This window comes from Marmota monax, unplaced genomic scaffold (genome assembly GCF_021218885.2).
Source record: "Marmota monax isolate L192 unplaced genomic scaffold, Marmota_monax_Labrador192_F-V1.1 WCK01_AAM20220418_F8-fsc00054, whole genome shotgun sequence".
Lineage (NCBI taxonomy): Eukaryota > Metazoa > Chordata > Mammalia > Rodentia > Sciuridae > Marmota > Marmota monax.
The window spans coordinates 10,460,960-10,469,326 of record NW_026692145.1 but is presented as its reverse complement, the minus strand read 5'-3'; the positions used below and the strand labels follow the sequence as shown (position 1 = coordinate 10,469,326).

Below are 8,367 nucleotides of genomic sequence, written 5' to 3'. Positions count from 1 at the left end.
ATACTTTTATTTTTGTTTATTTATTTTTGTGTGATGCTAAGGATCGAACCCAGTGCCTCACATGTGCTAGGCAAGCGCTCTACCACTGAGCGCTTCTGTACTAGGTTATGTACTAGGTTATGTTACTGGTTATGTACTAGGGACTGAATTTGGCATGGGTATATGCTCAGACCTGTGTCAAATCAGTGTCAGAGGGAGCGGGGAGGTATTTGCATCCTGGTCTCAGAAAAGCCTGCCCCCACAGCGGAGGCAGGATCTTGCATGTGAGGGCAGCTCTTTTAATATGTCTAGCTGAGGGTTGGGTATAAACTCTGGTTTGGCCATGAACTGGTCTTGGAAGTACTCTCTGTAGGCAGGTATTTGGGTCATATCTCTAGCAGTAATATTGTACCATAATGTCATTGCTGGTAATGTCTACTGAGATAAATGTGAGATTAGGGGACATATCATGACTATCCCCTGGCACAGTGGTAAGTGATGAATTTTTACCTGGCCCTTGCTAGACAGTGGTCTTCTCAAGGTGTGTGTCTGGCCCCTACCTAATGGCTGACTCATGCCATTATCTATGATAGAATTTATGTGAGCTGTGCATCCTAAATTCGGAGCAAGGTTTGAGTGCCCTAGTTAGAGGCTCCCCATGTGTTAACAAAGATAGCAAATGTTCTCAAGTAGTGATGGTGCAACTAAAGAGAGCCTCTCAGTGCGGAACTCTTGGGGTGATGCAACTGGAACATCACAAGCAGAATCTGATTAGCTGCACTGCAGTGGTGGAGATATGGCCCTGAGCGTGTATTAAGGAAACAAAATATTTTTTCTTTCTTTCTTTCTTTCTTTCTTTCTTTCTTTCTTTCTTTCTTTCTTTCTTTCTTTCTTTCTTTCGAGATGAGATGTCAGTATGTTGCTTAGGCTAGCCTTGAATCCTTGGGCTCAAGAAATCTTCCTGCCTCAGCCTCTTACGTGCCGAGACTACAGGTACGCCTGACATCTGGCTCAAAATTTCTTTCTTTCTTTCTTTTTGATACCAGGGATTGAACCCAGAGGTACATTTCCACTGAGCTACATCCCCAGCCCTTTCTATTTTTTTTTTATTTTGAGACAGGGTCTCAGTAAGTTGCTAAGACTGGCCTTGAATTTTTGATTCTCTTGCCTCAGCCTCCTGAGTACTTGTATTACAGGCAAGCACCACTGTACCCAGCAAAATTTCTCTGTCTTTTTTTTTTTTGGAAGGGATGCACAATATAGTATTTCTTAAGGAGTATAGGAATGTGTGCCACTTATTCCATATAGTCTAGGCCTCCCTTCCTTCCTTCCTTCCTTCCTTCCTTTCTCTCTCTCTCTCTCTCTCTCTCTCTCTCTCTCTCTCTTTCTTTCTTTCTTTTCTTTTCTTTCTTACCAGGGATTGAACCCAGGGGCACTTAACCCTGAGCTACATCCCCAGAACTTTTTAATTTGTTATTTGGAGACAGGGTCTTTCTGAGTTGCTTAAGGCCTTCCCAATTTCTGAGGCTGCCTTTGGACTTGCAATCCTCCTGCATCAGCCTCCCCGGCCACTGGGATTACAGGTATTCACCACTGGGCCCGGCTAGGCTTCCACTCTTCTAAGAGGTAAATGCTGCAGGTGATGGGCTTGCTGCATGGTTTTATGAATAAAGTTTTAGTGAAACACAACAATATTCATTTGTTTATGTATTGCCTATGCTGCTTTCTTCACTATGATATCAGTGTTGAGTATTTGGGACAGGGACTATATGACCTGCAAAGCCTGAAATCTGGTCTTTCCTAGAAAAAGTTTGCTAATTCTTGTGCCAAAGGACTGCTCTCATTTGTTCAACTAACTGGGAGAATAACATAGCATCAAATAACATAAAATTCAGTCGTGGTCATAACAACCCTTTGACATAGGTTAATGTTCTCATCTTGTTTTAAACATGAGGAAATTGAGATACAGACAGGTGAAGGGACACAGCCAGTAAGTTCCAGAATCAAGATCTAGGTCTGTGGCTGTGGCTCAGTGGTAAAGTGCTCACTTGGCATGCATGAGGCACTGGGTTTGATCCTCACCACCACATGAAAATAAAATAAAGGTATTGTGTCCACCTACAACTAAAAAAATAAGTGCTTACAAAAAAAAAAAGAAAGAAAAGATCTAATCCAGGCAAGTTGGCTCTGCAGACTGGCTCCTACTTATTACAGGGAACCATCTCCCTTGTAGAGGAAGGCTAGGGATGCTGACTTCATACCACCTTCATTCAGCTAGTATCATCATGATTCCAGAATCCCAGCAGATCTCAGCTTGTCACTGGACTGAACACCACTTAAAACCTTGCAGACAGATGATTATATTATTCTTTACTTTCTATATGCTTTGCTTGGTAATATCTGTGATGTTTGCCTCTTGTCACCTGTACTTTCCACACATGGAAAAGTAGAGAGAGCTTTGTGTAATGGTGCGCACCTGTAATCCCAAGTATTAGGGAGGCCAAGGCAGGAGGATCCTATGTTTGAGGCCAGCCTTGGCAACTTAGCAAGACCCTGTCTCAAAATAAAAAAATAAAAAAAGTTGGGATATAGCTCAGTGGTAGAGCATCCTTGGGTTCAACCCTTCATACCATGAAAAAAGAAAAAAGTACAAAGAATTTCTTAGTTAATATCCCACTAATCACTATTGTTAAATTCTGGCATATCCTTATTATCTGTTTCAGAATTTCACTTAGTAAGAAATAAATAAGGGATGGGGATGTGGCTCGATGGTAGAACACTTCTAGCATGCATTATGCTGGCTGTTCAAACATCAGCACTTTAAAAAAAGGAAGAAAGAAAAAGAAACAAATTTTTTGCAGGGGTACTGGGGATTGAACTCTGGGCACTTGACCACTGAGTCACATCCCCAGCCCTATTTTGTATTTCATTTAGAGACAGGGTCTCACTGAGTTGCTTAGTACCTTACTTTTTCTAGGCTGGCTTTGAATTCGTGATCCTCCTGTCTCAGCTGCTGGGATTACAGGTGTGAACCGCTGTGCCTGGCTAGAAATAAAATATTGAATCTCCCTCTGCACTTCCCTCTGTACTTCCCTTCTCACTCCAGAGGTAACCACTGTTTTCAAATTAGAGTTTATCTCCCCTTCACCCTCCCCCCCCAAAAAAAAGAGTTTACCTTTCGCACACATATGCTAGGACTCTGAAGTAGCCTGCTATTTTTTTTCTTTTAAAATTTTCTTTTTAAAAAAATTATTGATTTTTATTTGTTCTTTTTAGGTATACATGGCAGTAGAGTTTATTTTTACATATTATACATTCATGGAGTATAACTTATTTTAATTAGAATCCCTTTCTTGTCTTTTAAAAATTTCATCACCCAGCCAGGGCAAGAAATTCTAGTTCTTCAACTTCATGTCATCTCCCCAATCATTTTCATCCCTTCTCTGATGAGGTATACTTTGAGCTTGGTTGTTTGGGGTTCAGTGTCTTTGCTCTTGGCAATCTTAATCTATTCATGAGTGTGGTTGCCATGCAAGAGATGGAGATGGAAATAAACAGAACCAGAGTTACGACTGAGCTATTAATCTACCACAAATGAGTGCTTTCTTTCTTTCTTTCTTTTTTTTTTGGTACCAGGGATTGAACCCAGGGATGTTCCACCACTGAGCCACATCTCCAATCCTTTTTAAAAAATTAAGTTTTTTTTAGTTTTAGGTGGATACAATATCTTTATTCTATTTTTATGTGGTGCTGAGGATCAAACCCAGGGCCTCACACATGCTAGGCAACTGCTCTACCTCTGAGCCACAACCCCAGCCCCCCCCCAGTCCTCTTTTTTTTTTTTAATTTTTAGTTGTCAATGGACCTTTATTTTATTTATTTATATGTGGTGCTTAGGATCAAACCCAGTGCCTCACACATGCCAGGCAAGTGCTCTACCACTGAGCCACAACCCCAGCCACCCGCCCCAGTCCCTTTTTATATATATATTTTTTTTCCTTTTTATATTTTATTTAGAGACAGGGTCTTGCTAAATTGCTTAGGGCTTCACTGAATTGCTGAGGTTGGCTTTGAACTTGAGATCCTCCTGCCTCAGCCTCCTGAGCCAGTAGGATAACAGGCATGAGTCACTGTGCCTGGCACCAAACAAGTGCTTTCCACCTCACTCTGTGACATCCAATTACCACTCATAGGGTCAAAGCAAATATAGTAGGAACAATTGCTATAAGAGTCTTTGTTCAAATCATGTTGCAGAATGAATACTGAACTGGGCACAGTTACCCAGAGAAGATGAAAACATCTTAGTCAAAGTGATGAGGGTAGAAGGAAGCCAGAAGTCACAAGTAAGAAGCAGTGACAAGCATTAATTTCCAAGGATGATCTTCAGTTTTACATAAGAAATTAGTTAAGAGGTTACAAGATGATAAGGTTGGTATCTGGCTAGAAAATACACTGTAAGATAGATTGAGGTAAACAAGTCAAGGACTGGGCTGAACTGAAAAAAGAGAAAAGGATAACAGAGGACTGTGTTGCATATCCTTTATTGGTTCACTCCCCTAGATTGACTCTGTGCTCTGAGAGGCTGACCTGTGTATACTACATCTCTGAGCTCCATTGCCTATGGCTTCCAGTTGAGCTGAGCCCAGGGGAGAAATGGCAAGAATTTGCAGAAATAGCTGGGTGTGGTGGCACATACCTGTAATCCCAGCAACTCAGGAGACTGAGGCAGGAGGATCACCAGTTCAAAGACAGCCTCAGCTTTTTAGCAAGGCCCTAAGCAACTTAGTGTTCCTGGGTGCAATTCCTGATTCCCCCCCCCCAAAAAAAAAGAAAGGAAGGAAGAAAGAATTTGTAGGAAAAGGCTTATTCACTGGCTATTCCTCTCAACTGAAGGTCATAGTTACTCTAATAGCCTTTCCACATGTCACTTGCTGTCCCTCAAGCCAGGTTCAAGAAACCACTCCCTTCCTTTGCTGCCTCAGGTAGAAGGGTGTTAACAGCCTCCTACTTTGTTAGTCCCACATTCTGCAGTTATCTTCTATGGCTTTTCTACATCCTACCCAAATTTTGTAAATAGTTGCTTTATTAGATGCTTCTTTAAAAAATAAGTGTGCTATATGTTCCTGCTGGATAGTAACTGATATAGGGTTCCTTCTTATATTGCTGAGAAAATTTCTAGAAAATTAATTCTATTACTTCTAGTGACAAGTCATTAACTTTCAATTCAAGAAGGAGATATATGGAAAGACTAAATAACAATGCTGTGAAAACTCAAAATGGACGCATCCAAACTTCCCCTAAAAATTATATCCATAGGACTGAGTTATAGCTCTGGGGTAGAGTGTGTTTAGTATGTGCAAGGGCCTGGATTCAACTCCTAGTCCCCCCTTCCCCCCACAAAAAAAATAGATAAAAAGAAATCACATCCAGGAACATTGAGTCCTAAGACCAGGAATTTCTAATATCCTTTTATATTTTATTTATTTTTATTTTATTGATTTCAAACAAACCCTTCTTTTAACTTTATTAAGCATCATTAAATATAACTGCAACAGGTAAGAAAAAGGTATTTTTCATAGAATATCACTTTTAGGATGATGAACATTAAAATATCAGTGTTACAATTCCCACGGGCTTCTGAATAATGAAAAACCTAAAAACAGTGAACAACAGATTCTTTCTTCTTTTCTATCTTCTTTTTATTCCTCCTAACTGCAGGATGAAATGACAAAAAATAAACAGTTACACAACATTAACCAGCACCCATGATTTTCTAAGTGTAACATTCCTATGTATATTTTCTGCATTTGTGTGCTATATATCAAGTAGAGAACACGTTTTCCTCTTAAAGTGTGCATGCTTGGATATCAGAGTGTTTGTCAAACTGATGGCTTCAATCATGTGATCATACCAACCTTGTTTCCTTTGTGCCTAACATCAAAAATTGTGTTGTATGTGTGTGTGCACGCACGTTTTGTAGTGTTTTTGTTTGAGTGGCCATTCTGGAATTTAAATAAATCTCTTAAACCTCTAGTGGTACCACAAATGGTATTCCTTTACCCTCCCAGATCCTTGGTTTCCACATGTACCCTGTGAGAAAGAGGCTGTTATAAAATACACAACTATGAAAATGCAAAAACAGAAGAGAAAAATGTTGAGCATCTAAATATGCTGAAAGACATATACCTTAAGACTTAATTATCAACTCAGTCATAAATTATGAACTGTAAGTTTCCTTTCTTTTGACTGACATAAAATATAAAAAAATTCTAGCAAAATGCATATTTAGATATTAACCATTAAATATGGTCCTACTTGAAATTCATAACTTTTGCTATTTGTTAGTAGTCACATTCTGTAAGCTGTTGCATCCTATTTAGTATAGGAAACTCCATTTAAATGGCCAAGTAATGAAGACCCCACTAGTGCCTGGCCCAGCCACTTTAGCTGCTGCTTCTGGTAAATTTCCTTAATGGATATTGGTCTCAGGTACTAAGTCTGATATATTTACCACTTGATAGTAGTCTTACAGCTAGAGTACAAACGATCCTACAAGAACAGATGAATAGCCATGAAGTACTTTTCAGAACGTACTATATTTTATATTACTAGCTACATGATTATTCTAGTAACATTCTTAGTAAGTTAAATTGAGTTTTTATGTAATTTTAAATAAACTTAATTAATTTACTAGAATTTTAAAAATTTAAAGCTGTTAGTAACAGATAAATGTCAGGATTTTTTGAGTGATACCCAAAGCTATACACAGATACCTGAATTTTCTGGGGTTGCTATCTACCAGATCAGGTTCCTATTCAAGTCCTCCTTGTTTTTCATTTTCCTTCTTATTTTCTTCCTCTGTTTTCATCTCTTTCTTAATGACAAAGTCTTCATTGTCTTCATTCAGGTGTTCATACTCATATTTAGTTATTTCTTTGGTGAAGAATAATACAAACAGTGAGATCAGATGGAAAAACTAGCCCAATTCATACCCAGCAGCAGCACCAATCATCTCCCCTCAGGAGAAGCAAGAAGAAGTAGCTAAGAAAACATGGCCAGGCACCTTCCTGCTGGTTGACATCACCCTTCCATGGCCCTCATATTTCTTCTGTTTAATCATTTTCACAGTGACATGTTCCCCTCTTCCCAGGAAATCTCCCTCCTAATGCTGCTGATTACTTCTCCTTTAGGGAAGAAAGGGTCAGAGTGATTGGGTCAGTTTGCATTTTCAATGTTTTGGTCAGAACTTTGTTGGGAAAATACTTGTTTGTCTCAAAGACAAATTCTGCAGTGAAGCCAATTGTTTCCTTAACCCCAGAACCTGTCTTTTTAACCAAGTGCTCCCAAATCATTTTTAGGCTCAACTTTCTAAGACCCTTTTCACTTTCAAAAGCTGTGAACCAAAGAGGAAGTGCACCCTTTGCTATTTCTTTTCCTCCAGGGTTCTTTCCATTTCCTCCCGAGCTCCCTCCTGAACACCTGACATTCATCTGTCTGCTGGCAAATCGCATTGACAGTCCCAACTCTTATTAAATACAGGTTGGTAAAGGACAGCATATTTTTTTTTTAAAAAAAACTGCAAAGGTTGCTTTGAATTGGGCTTCTAACCTGGCACATTCGGCCTTAATTTGGAGGAGGTCAGGACCCACCACTTCCCTACCCAAGGTCAGTGCTTTCCCATTTTGCCTCACCAGCTAGCGCCTCTGCAGCTGTGGGTCCACCATTTCCTCACCTCTCACATCGGTGATTTGTGCGGTGATCTCCTCCGCCTGTTCTTTCTCCACCACCTCTTCTGCCTGCTGTTCTGGATCCTGAATTGCTATGCTGCTTTGTGTTGTGTGCTGGGCCACTGGGATAGAGGCGGTTGTGTCCAGCTGGCTCAGACTCAATCTCAGGCTAAAGCCCAGGCCCAGGCCCAGGCCCAGGCCCAGGCCCAGGCCCAGGCCCTGGCCCAGGCCCTGGCCCAGGCCCAGGCCCAGGCCCTGGCCCAGGCCCTGGCCCAGGCCCAGGCCCAGGCCCTGGCCCTGGCCCTGGCTCTCGCCTTGGATCATCTGAGTCATGGCCCTCGTTCTTCGTCTCTGGGGCATCTGCATCACCTGGCGCTTATTTGAGTTGCTTAACACAGCTGAGCGGGATCGGGATCGCTGGTTCACTTGGCTGCGAAGGGACTGGAGCAGGGTATGGTAATTGTAGTAGATGTGGTGCAGAAGTGAATGATCCAGATCCAGGAACATGCACCAGAAGCCAAGCATGAGCAACTGACAGGTGTCCACTACGATATCCTGGCTCTCTGCCAGGTCCCCTCCCTCCTCCTCTGTTGGCCCAACATCCAAGTATTCCTCCGCATCCCCACCCTCCCAGGCTCTGGGTAGGATTGGGGCCTGGGCT

At 41.3% G+C, this 8,367-nt stretch overlaps 1 long non-coding RNA gene across 1 annotated transcript; it reads right to left on the bottom strand.

Annotated features, from left to right (window-relative positions):
• Positions 1-5,458: 5,458 nt before the first annotated feature.
• Positions 5,459-7,917, bottom strand: LOC124109061 (uncharacterized). Its single transcript, XR_006856860.2, has 3 exons — positions 7,712-7,917; positions 6,753-6,912; positions 5,459-5,691 (listed from the first exon to the last, which is right to left on the bottom strand). It is a non-coding gene; the product is annotated as an uncharacterized LOC124109061 (long non-coding RNA).
• Between the last annotated feature and the right edge of the window lie 450 nt (positions 7,918-8,367).